This window comes from Tenrec ecaudatus, chromosome 1 (genome assembly GCF_050624435.1).
Source record: "Tenrec ecaudatus isolate mTenEca1 chromosome 1, mTenEca1.hap1, whole genome shotgun sequence".
Lineage (NCBI taxonomy): Eukaryota > Metazoa > Chordata > Mammalia > Afrosoricida > Tenrecidae > Tenrec > Tenrec ecaudatus.
The window spans coordinates 262887812-262902366 of NC_134530.1; positions in this window are offsets into that span (position 1 = coordinate 262887812).

Sequence of the window (14555 nt, forward strand, 5' to 3'; positions counted from 1 at the left end):
ATTTTCATCGATCACAATCCTTGGTGGCCCTCCTCAGAGATGAAGGGATCAGAGCAGCTTTGACTGTAAATAGACTGTAAAATAGATAATAGTAGGCTTGGGCAGGATGTACGGATCAGACACCAAGTTCAGGTTTCATAAACTCTCACCCTCAGAAACTTATCTCTTTGAACCAAGACTTTGTATTGGTTCACAACATAGGTGGGGACAAATCCCTTAAATTGTTCTGTGCCTCAGTATCCCCACCTGAAAATGGGGCTAGTCACACCAACCTACCTCCTTTGGTGTATTGTGAGGATTATAGAATAACACTTTTTGAAGGCATCTCTAACACTTCTTAGCCCCATCTTTCATCTATTAATGGTCAGCGGCTAGTAGTTCACATTCAGTGCATCAAGGCTTTATGGAGAGTTGGTCATAGGGGCTGCCATTAAGCCACCTTGTGACCTGGGATATCTATCTGTTTCTCAGATGCCTAACTTTAAGCATGAGGATGAAAATGCCACTTAAAGTGAACTTTTCAGGATCACAGAGAGCGATGCTCCAAATGTCCCCATATCCAGAGCAACCTGTTATAATGGTACTCTTTGTACAAAGCGCTGTCGACATGTCACAAATCAGCCTTCTCCTTGTTGGTCCTAAAGGCCTTTGTGTTCAGAAGCCTCCTTAAACACTGGAAGGGAGGTTCACCCACCCTTCTGCCTCTGTGTTTACACTGAGTTCGGGATCAGTAGAATTCCTCAACCAATAGTATGTCTCATTTCCAATGCCTCCTGCAGAGGGACTAACTTTAGAAACCTGGTGTCTGGAAGTGAGAGAAGATGCAACTAAGCTAGTGTGGGAAGGTTGCTTTGTTATTTTTGAATACTGATAAATTCTGGGACTTCACCTAGAGGGGTTTCCTGGTTTTTCAGATGAATAAAGTTGGCCTTTGTTAGAAGAAAGAATTGGGAGTTGAGACAAAGGAGTTTGGAGGTGTCCCTATTCTCTCAAGGGGCACAGCCCACTGAGGAAGCGGAGCGCCAAATCTAGTCCTGGGGAAGGGCCAAAGTATGCTCAGGGACAAGCGAGGTGGGTACTGTCAACCAAGCCAGGCCCTCAGGTAAGGATATGAAGGGAATGTACAAACAGACATCACTTTGGGGAAAGTTGTGGAATTAGGAACATGGGAGATACTTCCTCAGTGAGACCCCGGAGAAGGGTAGACCTGTCCTCCTGTCACACCCGATCACTGGACATCCTAAACCCTAGACTTTCTCAACCCTCAGAGGAAGTGGGCAAAGACAAAGGAAAGTTAAATGCATGATGTAGAACTGCTGCTTTTGCACCAAACTGTTGTATTAAGCATGAAAGATGTTTGTTTAAACGTTGGCAAAGGAATTTAACAAGTAGCAACAAGCTTTGTGTCCTTGTTTTGGCTGTAGTAACACTGACATCTCCCTGCCTTCCTTTACCCTGGTTTTCCTCCATCATAGCCATGTCCTGGCACCAGCTCTTCGTATCTGATGGCAGTTCTTGGTCTAGTCAATCGATGTTCATCTTTCACTGAAAACACAGGGAAGAAGGAAAGCAACTTTTTTCTAATTTTTGTATTGGTATCCACAAATGTTTGTATTTTTTGAATTGGAAACACTGTGTTTTCTGGTATTTGGGGGTTGGTTGAACTTTGTGTATTACCTTTTGGAAAACCTGAGTTTTACCCCAGTCTTAAGCAGATTTGAAATAAATTGTTTTGACACTGCCAACAATTGAAGGATAAAGGCTGGTCTAGAATTATTGCTCAGCTCCCAGCTTTGTCTTTCCCACACTGGCCTTGAATGCATGCTAGGCAAGCCAAGGGTGCAGGGCAGGATGCCTCTCTGTTCTCTCACCCAGTATAGGCATAAAATTGTGTTTCTTTGTATACCCTAGAAATCGTTTTTTTTTTGTTGTTTGGGGGGCAAAAATACATACAACAAAATAATTGCTAATTCAAGATTTTTTCCTTGTACAGTTCAATAACAGAATACTGGTAGCGCAGTGGTTAAAGCACCTGCGAAAAACCAAAGGGCTCGCAGTTCAAACCCACCAGTTGCTCCATGGCAGAAAGATGTGGCCATTTGCTTCCATAATGATTTATAGCCTTGGGAAAGCCCTATGGGGCAAACTCAATTCAGTAACACTAATTACATTTATACTGTCAAATATAACCACTATCTCTTCCCAAATTGTTACACCATCATTAACAGAAACTCCGTGCCCCCTAAGCAAAAACACCTCCTTTCCCCCTCTCTCACACCTTTGGAAACTACCAATAAATTTTTATTTTAATAATTTGCCTAGATCTTGACTTTTTCTCTCTCTTCTGCTTCTGGCTGCCTTCTTCCTGTCTGTAAAACCTGTGTGGGGTAGACTGCTTTTCTACACAACTCTATCAATTTCAAGGCAACTGGTGGCATAGTCGTTACACATTGGGCTGCTAACCTCAAGCTTAGCCGTTCGAAACCAGCAGATCCTCTGAGGGAGAAAGAAGCGGCTTTCTACTCCAGTAAAGACACAGTCTTTGAAGGTAGGGCAGTTCTACCTTGTCCTGGAGGGTCACTATGGACCAGAATTGACTGGATGGCAGTGAATTTGGGGTTTTGCCCCTCACAGCAGAGACCACAGATACTTCATTCACAATAGACATTTCATTTGCATAATCATAGTAACTTCATTTGTATAATCTACTGGCTCATCCCTGCAAGATGTGTATCAATCGCAGGGCAGGCAAAAGTCATCAAGATATTCTTGGTTTCAATCTGCCCAGGAGATGTCAATCAAAGTGAACAAAAGTCACAAACTCTCTAGGATAGAAAACTAGCACAAAGTTAACTCCTCAGGCCACAGTCACAATCACTGCCATCAAGTTGGTTCTGACTCATAGTCCCAACTCATAGTGACCCTATAGGACAGGGTTTCTGAGACCATCACTCTTTATGGGAGTAGTGAGTCTCATCTTTCTCCCTTGGAGTGACTAGTGTTTTCAAACTGTTGACCTTGAGATTTGTAGTCCAACTTGTAACCGTTATGCTACCATAAAGGATAAAATCTCTCAAAATCACATTAAGAAGCTCAGTTCACTATGCTATTGTTCCATTACAGTGTATGTGCCAGATTTTCTTTAATTTATTCATCTCTTGATGGACATTTACCATTTTCTTCAGAGGGTATCTTGAGGCAATCACATATCATTCTACAGTTATGAGGTACTATCTCAAATAAAACCAAAACTAACTCACTGCCATAGAGAGAATTCAGACTCATAGTGACCCTATACATTGGACTGGCCCTGTGGATTTCTAAGACCGCTACTCTTTTCAAGAGTAGAAAGCCTCCACGTTCTCTTACAAAGTGCCTGGGGGAGTGAGAACTGCTGAACTTGTGGATCCCAGCCCAACTCATAACCACCAGGCTACCAGGCCTCCTACTATCTCAAATACTGGAGAGTTAATACAGTTCCCTTTTTTTGCAAGAAATTATAATATTGGAAATCTAATTTTTAAGTAATTTGGCTAAATTCATGAATTTTAAATTGACAGTGGGTTATGATGGACGTTGAAGTTGGGAACAACATCTTAACTAACCTAAGAGCATCAAGAAGACTAACCAGCACATCCAGCCACACAGATTGAGGGTGTTCATTTCTTATCTGAAAACTTCTTGCTACGTTTTGTATTAAATAATGCTTCCCAAGTATCACCTCACATGTCCTGACAGTCCCTAAGGTCCAGCACCATTCTCAGATAGCCAGACTCCTAAATGGGTGCAGCTACATAGGGTACAGGTGTATTCTGGGTATCCCAGGAGGCCCACCCTGAGTTTAGACAGCTGGACATTTGTTAGGGTACTGTGTTCGACAGGGTTCTCTAGATAGACAAAACTAGATTGCTAGTAATTATATATATAAAGATATATATATATATAAAGATAGATATATAACACAAGAAATGAACTGTTAAATTATAAAGCAGTACAAATGGCTCCATGCCACTCACTCCCATGAGAGAGTTGTGAGACACTGGCAGTCCTTCAAGTCTTGAGGGCTACCATTCCATCCTCTGTGGAGAGAGCTAGGCTATATATACATAGGCAGAACACAGCAAGACAGGTCACCAACTGTCAGCCAGGTCACCAACCGTTGGTCCCCAGCTCCAGAGATGAACATTCCAATCATGCAGACTTAAAGGGACCTCAACTTACAGTGACACAGTCCACCGGCTAGGCGTCCCACAGATAGTGTAGCCTCTAAATTGAGACACAGAACAAGCAAGACAGCCACACACTGGTCCGATGATCAAAGAGCAAGAAACAAGAAAGGCGAGGCTCACCGAGCCATTTATCTCTCCGCCCTTCAATTTATCCCTCTTGTGTTTATCGGCCAGGCTTGCACAATAAACTATCTCAGGTGTGCTCTTGGCATCAAGCCTTTGGAGCAAGATTGGGCAGAGGAAGCAGTCAGGCTATGATGTGTCATCATAGTGAAGGCCTCAGCCAATTGACCTCTGGAGCTGGGATGAAGATGCAGAGTTGTGGACTGGGTTTTATATACCGTTCATGCACTGCCTGCAGATCATACTGGAAAGGAGGATGACTTTGGGTAAAGGTAATCCCTAGAGGACTAACACTGAAAATTGACTGCTACCATTCTCAGAAGCAGAGGGAATGAGTCCTTCATTCGTGAAAGGGAATCTGAGGGGTACATCACAGTGCCTACCCTTTGTGCCACTCAGATCTATGCTTCAAATATGTTTGTGGAGAAGCTCTTCCAGAATTCTGATGAAAGAATCTTAGAAGAGGCAGGTTAGTAAACATACTACATTCTCTGCCATTGCAGTTGACCTTGGGGTATAACTGATACCATTCCTTCTCAGTCCAAGGTTGCTCCCCTAGTTTCCTTACCATCAAAATTGGATACAGGGATGTGTTAGGCTGGGCTGATGATAGAAACAATCCATAGATACTCATATATGTCTAAGAAAGAGCTTTATATCAGAGAGTAATTGTATATTGTGAAAACATCCCAGCCCAGTCCAAATTAAGTCCAATATTAACCCACAAGCCCGACATTGGTCCACAAATCCCTCTTCAGACTCATACAGATACTTGCAATGATGGAGACTGCAGGAAGATAGCAAGCCAGTGGGTGCAAAGCTTTGTGGATCCAATGGCAATAGAAGTGTCTCAGCACTGGCATGGTTCTCCACGTGGCTCCTCCAGCTTTCCAAGTGTGGCTCTTCAACAGTAAGGTGAAACAGAGGGGGGGGCTCTTGCAGGTCTCAGCAAGTCTACACGTGGCTTGGCAAACAGGGAGATGAAGGCATAGAAAGTGTGTGTTGCCCGTCTCCAGAGAAAAAGAGAGAGGGAGGCCAGCCCCAGAAAGCCTTTTATCTCTGATACCCTCCAATCAAGCTACAAACTGATTAACAGGTTAAACACAAGATTATGTAACTACCACAAGGGAGTACCAAGAGATGTTCACATGGACTACATAGATGGCAAGCAGACTCCTCTTTCTGCCTTCAGTGTGCAACATCAACCCTATCTCCTCTTGTCCTGAGGAAATTTTCCTTGCAAGACTAGGACTTGACTTTGTCGCTCAGGCAATAGCTAATAGCTCAAAATGCTTTCTGTGTTCCCAGCTTACCCACTTGGGGGGTCCATAAGGTGAAGGATGGAAAATGGAAATTCCTCAAGTGAATCACCAGAAGTAACAGCAGAAAGGGCGTGTATTCATTTATTGGGACATGGTACCATGTTAAGTGGCATTGCTTGCTTTTGTATAAATTATCCCTAGAAAATGTTGTCTTATCCTTACAAGCTATCATCACTGAAATGGAGCTTATGCTGAATCTACAATCCACTTGTGTTAGGCAGGGTGCTCTAGAGAATCAAAATCAGGACACTTATGGAAAAAAATATATGGATAGTTTATACAGCACGAAGGACTATAACAGCTAATTAGTACACAAAGCAGTACAGAGGGTTCAGTTCAACTCACTTCCATGGAACAGTTAATATACTGAAAATCCTTCAACTCACAAGGGCTGACATGGGAAAGGTCAAGGAAGCAGACAGCTGAGTCTTTCCTCGGGCAATGGGAGCAGAGTCTGCCCACAGGCAGCACACAGCATGGCAGGCCACCAACAATCAGCAGCTCAGGAGTTTAACGAAGCAGGCCCAGATGGGATAATGAACACAAACAATCCAAGGCTACAGGATCCACCAGCCTCAAGCTCAAGTGATATACACACCAGCAGCATGGTGAAGTAGGGCTCAAGGGATCCTCAAGCTCTAGTAACATGATCCATGGGTTGGCTGGTCCCACAGGTAGTGTAGCTCAAAAGTTGAGTCAGAGAACTAGCTAAAGTAAACACACCCGCAGTTCTGATCACCAGAGAGCAAAGGAAAGGGAGATCAGGCCATGCACAGTCTTTTATCTCTTTACCTGCCAATCAAACTGCAATCTGATTAATCCCACCGGCTCCTATTGGCCATGTTGGCATAATACACCTATCTATCACAACACCTATCATTCTATCAGGCCAGCAGTTTTAGGATGATATGCTATGTGGCCCCCCAAAACATGTCCCAGCTTTGCACCTCCTTTACTATGAAGTAGGTTTCTTGGTTGAATGCAGTGCTGTTCTGTGGGACCCCACACTTACAGACTAGGCACTCTCTAATCCATTAGGAAAAGGGTGTTGGCTAAGGCACTGCAAACAGAAAAGGGAAACTTGGGACATAGATTCCTGTTAAACAAATTTATTTCCCCTTTCAGGGTAGAAAACAATCCAGCATAACTAATTTACACCCAGGCAATTTGTTGGTCTCAGGGGATGGTGGCTTATGGGGGCCTCTGTGTTGGCCTCTGTTCCTTGCAGAAGTTAGGTCAATTTTTAGTAGAACTATAGGAGAGCTGCCATGTTCAGGTTGAAGCCATGCACCTACTCCACCAGCTGCCTACAGGTATGGGCTTATGGCTCATGCAGCCTGCTTAGGTTTGACCACTTTCATCTTCATACAGGTCACTCCTGAGTTTACTTGGCTTTTTGACTCAGTGTGTCCAACAATGTTCAGTCATGATGGATAGTTCTGCCCAGAGAATCATTAAGTGTCCCAAGGCAGGTGTGTGGTCTCTGTCAGAGCCCAGTGGCATGTCAGGATCTGGGATTGTTTTGTAGATAGATAGATAGATAGATAGATAGATAGATAGATAGATAGATAGATAGATAGATAGATAGATAGATATTTACATTTGGTGCCATCATTTTATTTTTGGCATTTCTTTTTTTTAAATCATTTTATTGGGGCTCATACAACTCTTCAAAATCCATCCATCCATCCATTGTGTCAAGCACATTTGCACTTTTGTTGCCATCATCATTCTCAAAACACTTTTCTTCTACTTGAGCCTTTGGTATGAACTTCTCATTTTTGCTCCTCCCTCCCTTATGAAACCTTGAAATTTTATAAATTATTATTTTTTCATGTCTTACACTGACCGATATCTCCCTTCACCCACTTTTCTGTTGTCAGTCCCCTTGGGAGGGGTTATATAGAGATCATTGTGATTGGTTCCTCCTTTCTCCCCCCACCTTCCCCTTACCCTCCTGGTATTGTCACTCTCATTATTGGCCCTGAGGGGCTTACCTGTCTTGGATTCCCTGTGTTTCCAGCTCTTATCTGTGCCCATGTACATGCTCTGGTCTAGCCAGGTTTGTAAGGTAGAATTGAGGTCACAATAGTGGTGGGGGTAGGAAACATTAAAGAACTAGAGGAAAGTTATATGTTTCATCAATGCTATACTGCACCCTGATTGGCTCATCTCTTCCTTGTGACTCTTCTGTAAGGGGATGTTCAATTGTCTACAGATTGGCTGAGTCTCCACTCCACACTCCCCCTCATTCACAATGATATGATATTTTGTTCTGGGTTTTTGAGGCCTGATACCTGATCCCATTGACACCTCATTATCACACGGGATGGTGTGTTTCTTCCATGTGGAATTTGTTGCTTCTCAGCTAAATGGCTATTTATTTATCTTCAAGACTTTAAGATCCCAGACAGTATATCTTTTGAAAGCCGGGTATCACCAGCTTTCTTCATCACGTTTGCTTATGCACTCACTTTGTCTTCAGCGATCGTGTCAAGAAGATGAGCATCATGGGCCAGGTTAAGAGAATAAAGTGTTCTTGCACTTGAGGGAGTACTTGAGTGGAGGCCCAATGTGTTAGTCTGGGTACTTTAGAGAAACAAATCCACAGAAACTCATGTATAAGAGAGAGTTTTATAATAAAGGTTAAATGCACATCAAGAAAACATCCTAACCCAGGGTTGCCCAAGCCAACAAGGCCAACATTAACCCATATGTCTGACACCAATCCACAAAGTTCTCCTCCATCTCACAAAACACACACTATGACGCCGACTGCAGGAGGATAGCCAAATCAGTGAATGTGTAAGCATCTCAGCGCTGGCAGGGCTCTCCACATAGCTGCTCTAGCACCCAGGGCTGTACTGGGGTAGGTCCATGTGACTTTCCCTTGGGGATGTCTTGCAGGAAGTGAGCCTTGCCAGTTGAAGCAGGTTGGCTGGTCCAACCATCACAAAGCAAGAGACCTGAGAACTAGAAAGGCCAGGCTCACTGAGCCATTTAGCTCTCCACCCTTCAGTTAACCCCACATGTGTTTATCGGCCAGGTTGGCACAATAAACTATCTCACCCAATGTTCATCTGTTACCTTGATACTTAACATATAAATATATGTGCGTAGATCTGTAAACAAGTGTAGGAGGTGGTTGGCTAGTCCAGGTGTTTCTTGGTGGGTGACTAATTAGTCCCCTGTGCCTCTGTTGTCTTTGCAGCTAAAAGCATTGCGAGATAACTCAGTTATTTATGACCTCTTTAAGATTCTTTTGAACCTTGCATGTCCTTGTGCTTATCTTAGAATATAGCGCTTTTATTATTCAAGTGTTTAGAAAGTGTGCCCAGTTAAGTAATGCTTGCATAGATAAGAGGTTCAGAATGTTTTTAAAGCAAGTTCTTTGATGTTTGTTTTGTAATCATTCCCTTGTAAGAATATTATCAAACCAAGCTTTGAATATACTCAGGGCTTCAGTCCATCAGACTGTTGTCTCCCAATCCCATACTTTGTACATATCTCTTCTTTCTTTTCCTTTCATCCGCATGCCTCATTTCAGATGCAGCTTGGTGCAGGATAGCTGGTCTATCACCCGCAAACAAGCGGCCATCTAGCTCTGAAGCAACAAAGCCCACATGGAAGAAGCACACCAGCCTGTATAATCATGAAGTGTCAAAGGGATCAGTTATAAGGCATCAAAGAACAAAATATCATATCATTGTGTGCTCACCTCCATGATACAATCACTGAAGACAAATGGGTGCATAAGCAAATGTGGCGAAGAATGCTGATGGTGCCCGGATCAAAAGATATAGCATCTGGGGTCTTACGGGCTTGAAGGTAAACAAGCGGCCATCTAGCTCAGAAGCAACAAAACCCACATGGAAGAAGCACACTAGCCTATGTGATCACGAGGTGTCAAAGGGATCAGGTATCAGGCATCATCAGAACAAAAAATCTTATCTTAATCAATGAGGTGGGGAGTGCAGAGTGGAGACCCAAAGCCCATTTGTAGGCCACTGGACATCCCCTAAAAGAAGGGTCTTAGGGAGGAGACGAGCCAGTCAGGGTGCGATGTAGCAACAATGAAAAATACAACTTTCCTTTAGTTTCTAAATGCTTCCCACCCACCCCCACTATCATGATCCCAGTTCTACCTTGCAAGTCTGGCTAGACCAGAGGATGCACACTGGTACAGATAGGAACTGGAAACGCAGGGAATCCAGAGCAGATGATGCCTTCAGGACCAGTGGTGTGAGTGGCGATACTGGGAGGGTAGAAGCAGGGTAGGTTGGAAGGGGGGAACCGATTACAAGGATCTACATGTGACTTCCTCCCTGGGGGAAGGACAACAGAAAAGTGGGTGGAGGGAGACATCGGATAGGGCAACATAGGACAAAATAATAATTTATAAATTATCAAGGGTTCATGAGGGAGCGGGGAACAGGGAGGGAGGGGAAAAATGAGGACCTGATGTCAGGGGCTTAAGTGGATAGCAAATGTTTTGAGAATGATGAGGGTAATGAGTGTACAAACATGCTTTACACATTGATGTACGTATGAATTGTGATGAGTTGTATGAGCCCCTAATAAAACAATTTAAGAAACATATATGTACATAGATCTATTTCCCTATCATTACATATAAATGTATTTACATATACATGCCTGTATTTAGACCTCTATAAATGCCCTTTGCCTCCTAGTTCTTTCCTTTGTTTACTTTTACTTTCCTCTTTCCCCACTAGCATGTTCGGCCTTCATTTGGGTTTCAGTAACTCCTCTCAGTTACATTGCTCTTGCTCAAGCCCTACCAGGGCTCCTCCACCCTCCTCACCATCGATTTTAGACCACTTGTTGTTCTCTTGCCCTTGTGTTTGTTAACATCCACTTCCTCCCTATCCCCCACCCCCCACCTCCTCCTCTCCCGTGTCCCCCCAGAACTGTCAGTCCCATTGTTTTCTCCTTCGGATTGTTTATCCCACCTATTTTATCTAGATGGACATGCAGAGACAATAATAAGCACAAAACAAGACAGAGCAAAACAAAGCAACAAAAGAAAACAGAACAACAAAATAAAAAACACAACAAAAAAGCCTATAGTTTTAAGGTCTGTTTGTTGACCTTTCAGAGTGTTTTCTGGTGGAGTCTGATGGGGTGCCATGCCCTGGCCCCACAGTCTATTTTTGGTATTTCCCAGGGACTTCATTGCTTTGCTCTCCTTGCTGTTCTGTTGCATGCCCTTACTGTTTTGCCCTGGAATGGTAGGGTCAGATGGGGCACAATTCCTGCAGTGTCTCCAGTGTTGTCCCCCATAGCACTATGGGTCAGTGAGGGATATCATATCTTGTGGGGCTGGCCCTATGGTCCTCTCTGTGCATTGGCTGCTCTGAACAGGAGTATCGTCCTCAAGGATTGGTGGGCCAGTATGTGCTCCACTCTCCCCCTCTCCCCCTTTATTTGCTCCTGTGTACTCTAATCAGACATGTCCCTCTCCCTGAGCTGTAGCTTCAGTGCTGTCCTCTGAAGTGAATTCTTCTGGGGGGAGAGGGGACTGTCCACATAGTTGGGATGAGGCCAGCCTCTCTCAGACCTATTGGTTCCTTGCTTCATGCAGGTATGTTGCACTTATATCTTGGGTTGCCCCACTACCCATCTTTTTTTTTTCTTTCTCCTTTTCCCTTCCTTTTTAGTTGGCTACCATATGGATCCCTGGATTTGGTCTGGCCCCTGCCATACTACCTGGACCTGACCCTAAATACGTTATTTTTTAAAGAATTTACAGAGAAATTGGCCACATATATCCTTATATATACCCTTTGCCTCCTGTAATTTTTCCTACCAATATCTTGCACATATGCCATACATTTAACAGTTGATGAACCAATACTGATGCATTAACTAAAGTCCATAGCTTACATTAAGGTTCATCCTTAGTGCTGTATATTCCTATGTGTTTTGATAAATGCCAGGTGTTTATTACTAGTCATCATGCAGAAAAGTGTCACTGCCCTAAAATTGCTGTTTTCTGAAATTCTTGACTGCAGATGGCAAGACCTCCTAACATTTTACAATAAACCTGACTCTACCCAGTCCCTTCTTCCATGTCATTGCTACTAATCTCTTCAACACATCACTTTAATGCTTATATCCTTCAATGGTCCATCAAATGTTCACAACATTTAAAAGTCAAATTATGTACAGTGATTTTCCCATTCAGAATGTGACAATCGCTCACCTCTTTCCAAATTATATTTCCTCCTTCCATTCTGAAGGAGTTCCTGGCTTGTGCAAACGGTTTAAGTACTTGGCTGGTAGTTTGAATCCATCCATAATACCTCAGAAGAAAAACCTTAAGATTTCAGATAAAAACCATCATTGGAAACTCCATGTAGCAGAATTCTATTCTTCGACACATTTGGAGTCATGTGAGTCAGAAACAACTCAAAGGTTTTTGGGGGTTATTGTTTTTTTGGACTTTTTTGGGGGGTGGTGGTTGTGTTCTTTGATACTTATCTATGTGTGCACTTAGTTTCTTCAATTTACCTGGCTAAGAACAGTTAAAACCCTCAGGACCAATATTGAGAGTAGCCATACCAGGAGGGTAAGGGGATCGCAATGATCTATCTATAACCCCATCCCAGGGGGTTGGACAAGTGGAGTGGAAGGGAGACATTGTCCAGTGTAAGACATGACAAAATAATAATTTATAAATTATCAAGGGTTCATGAGGGAAGGAGGAAGAGTGGGAGAGTAAGGGAGAAATAATGAGGAGCTGATACCAAGGGCTCAAGTAGAAAGAAAATGTTTTGAAAATGATGTTGGCAACAAATGTACAAATGAGCTTGACAAAAAGGATGGACCTATGAATTATGATACGTTGTATGAACCCCCAATAAAATGATTAAAAAAACAAACAAATGAAAAGAAAAATATTACCTGGCTAACTCTTCTCCCCTCAAGGCACATTAAAAAAAAAACCCAAAAAGTCATTTATATCATTTTTATTTTTAGCCAAAACATGAAATAAGCTTGGATTTGAATGTTTTGGCAATTAAAAAAAATTGACTGTAGACCTTTAAAAATGTGTCAAGTCTTGGCCAAGGGTGATACAATGAAAAATTTCCATGTTTTCCCAATGGTACAGCTTTGAAGAAAATCTTCACTTGAATTCAAGACCTAGGATATGAATTCGAATCATCAGTTGTCTTAACAGTCAGTCATATACGAGGGGGTATAAAAAAGCGGAACTATGCTGGACGGAGCAGAGCATTTGTACTACACATTTTTCCTGCTAGGTGAGCATTGAGCAACTTGTTCTGTTAGTATACCCAGGGTGTCAACTGGGAAGGTTCTCTGGTCACAGTGAATTTTTTTGTAAAAGCAGTTTCACTGTAACCTTGGTTTTCTGTGATGGTAAATTTAAGAAACAGCATGCAGCTGTGAAATGTTTTTCCTGCTCAGGAAAACTGCCACAAACTGTTGTGATATAAACACAGCTTACAAGGACGGCGCTATGGGAAAAACTCAAGTGTACGAGTTTTTTCATGTCAAAAAAGGTGAAATGTTGATTGCAGACAGACCTCACTCTGGACATCTGACAACTTCCAGAACAGACGAAAAAGTCAAATTAGTGCATTTGGAGTTTGTTCCACCAGTTCAGATTGTTAATCAAGCTTTCTATTTAGAGGTTCTAAAAAGATTGCATAACAGTGTGCGACAAAAAAACGCCTGATTTGGGGCAAACAGGGACTTGTTTTGCTACCACAATGCACAGTCATCTCTGTGCACCAGTTTTTGGCAAAAACAACATGCTTCTCTTGTCCCACACACCTGACTCACCTGACCTTGCTCACTGTGAATTCTTTTTCTGTGAATGAAGAGGGACATTAAAGGACAGTGATTTGATGTATAAAGAGGTGAAGGAAAAAATGAGGGAGGTGCTGTCAGCTATCTAAGCAGATGAGTATGAAAAACGTTCCCAAGAATAGAATTGCAGATTTGACAAACGTATTAAGTGTAATCGAGAGTACTCTGAGGTGCTATGGTTGCTTTGTAAAAAAAATTTTAATACACAGCTTTGAAAAAAAATTCAATTTTGGAGGGGGATACCCCTTTGTATAACTACAAAAGTTATATTTTATTTAAGTAACTTCTCATAAAGTACATTTTACATACTTGGTAAGATGAAAATTAAGCTTTTTCTAAAAAGCAATTATCTGCTTGTTACATAGCTCTTTTGTTACACAGTAACATGAAATCGTTTAAAACAGTAATTTAATGTTAAATATTGGCAACTAAAAGATTGTGAGTAACTGTATTAAAACATGAGGTAGTTTATTGTGCCAACTTGGCCGATAAACACATGGGGTAAATGAAGCAGAGAGGGGTAAATGAAGCAGAGAGGGATAAATGGCTCAGTGAGCCTCGCCTTTCTCAAGTCTCTTGCTTTCTGATGGTCAGATCAGGTGTAGCTGCCATAGCCAGTTCCCTGCTTTAGCTGGCAAGGCTCACTTCTTGCAAGACATCCCCAAGGAGAAGCCACTGGACCTACCCGATGCAGGCCTGGGTGCTGGAGCAGCCGTGTGGACAGCCCTGCCAGCACTGAGATGCTTACACATTCACTGACTTGGTTTTCCTCCTGGACTCGGCATCATAGTGTGTTTTGTGAGGAGGAGGACTTTGTGAATTGGTGTCAGACATATGGGTTAATGTTGGCCTTGTGGGCTTGGGCAGCACTGGGTTAGGATGTTTTCTTGATGTGCACATACCTTTTAAATAAAACTATCTTATAAATAAGTTCTTATAAATAAGTTTGTTTCTCTAAAGTACCCAGACTAATACAAAACCGAAAGCACAATAGTGAAACAAAACAAAATTGATCCTCCTGGGA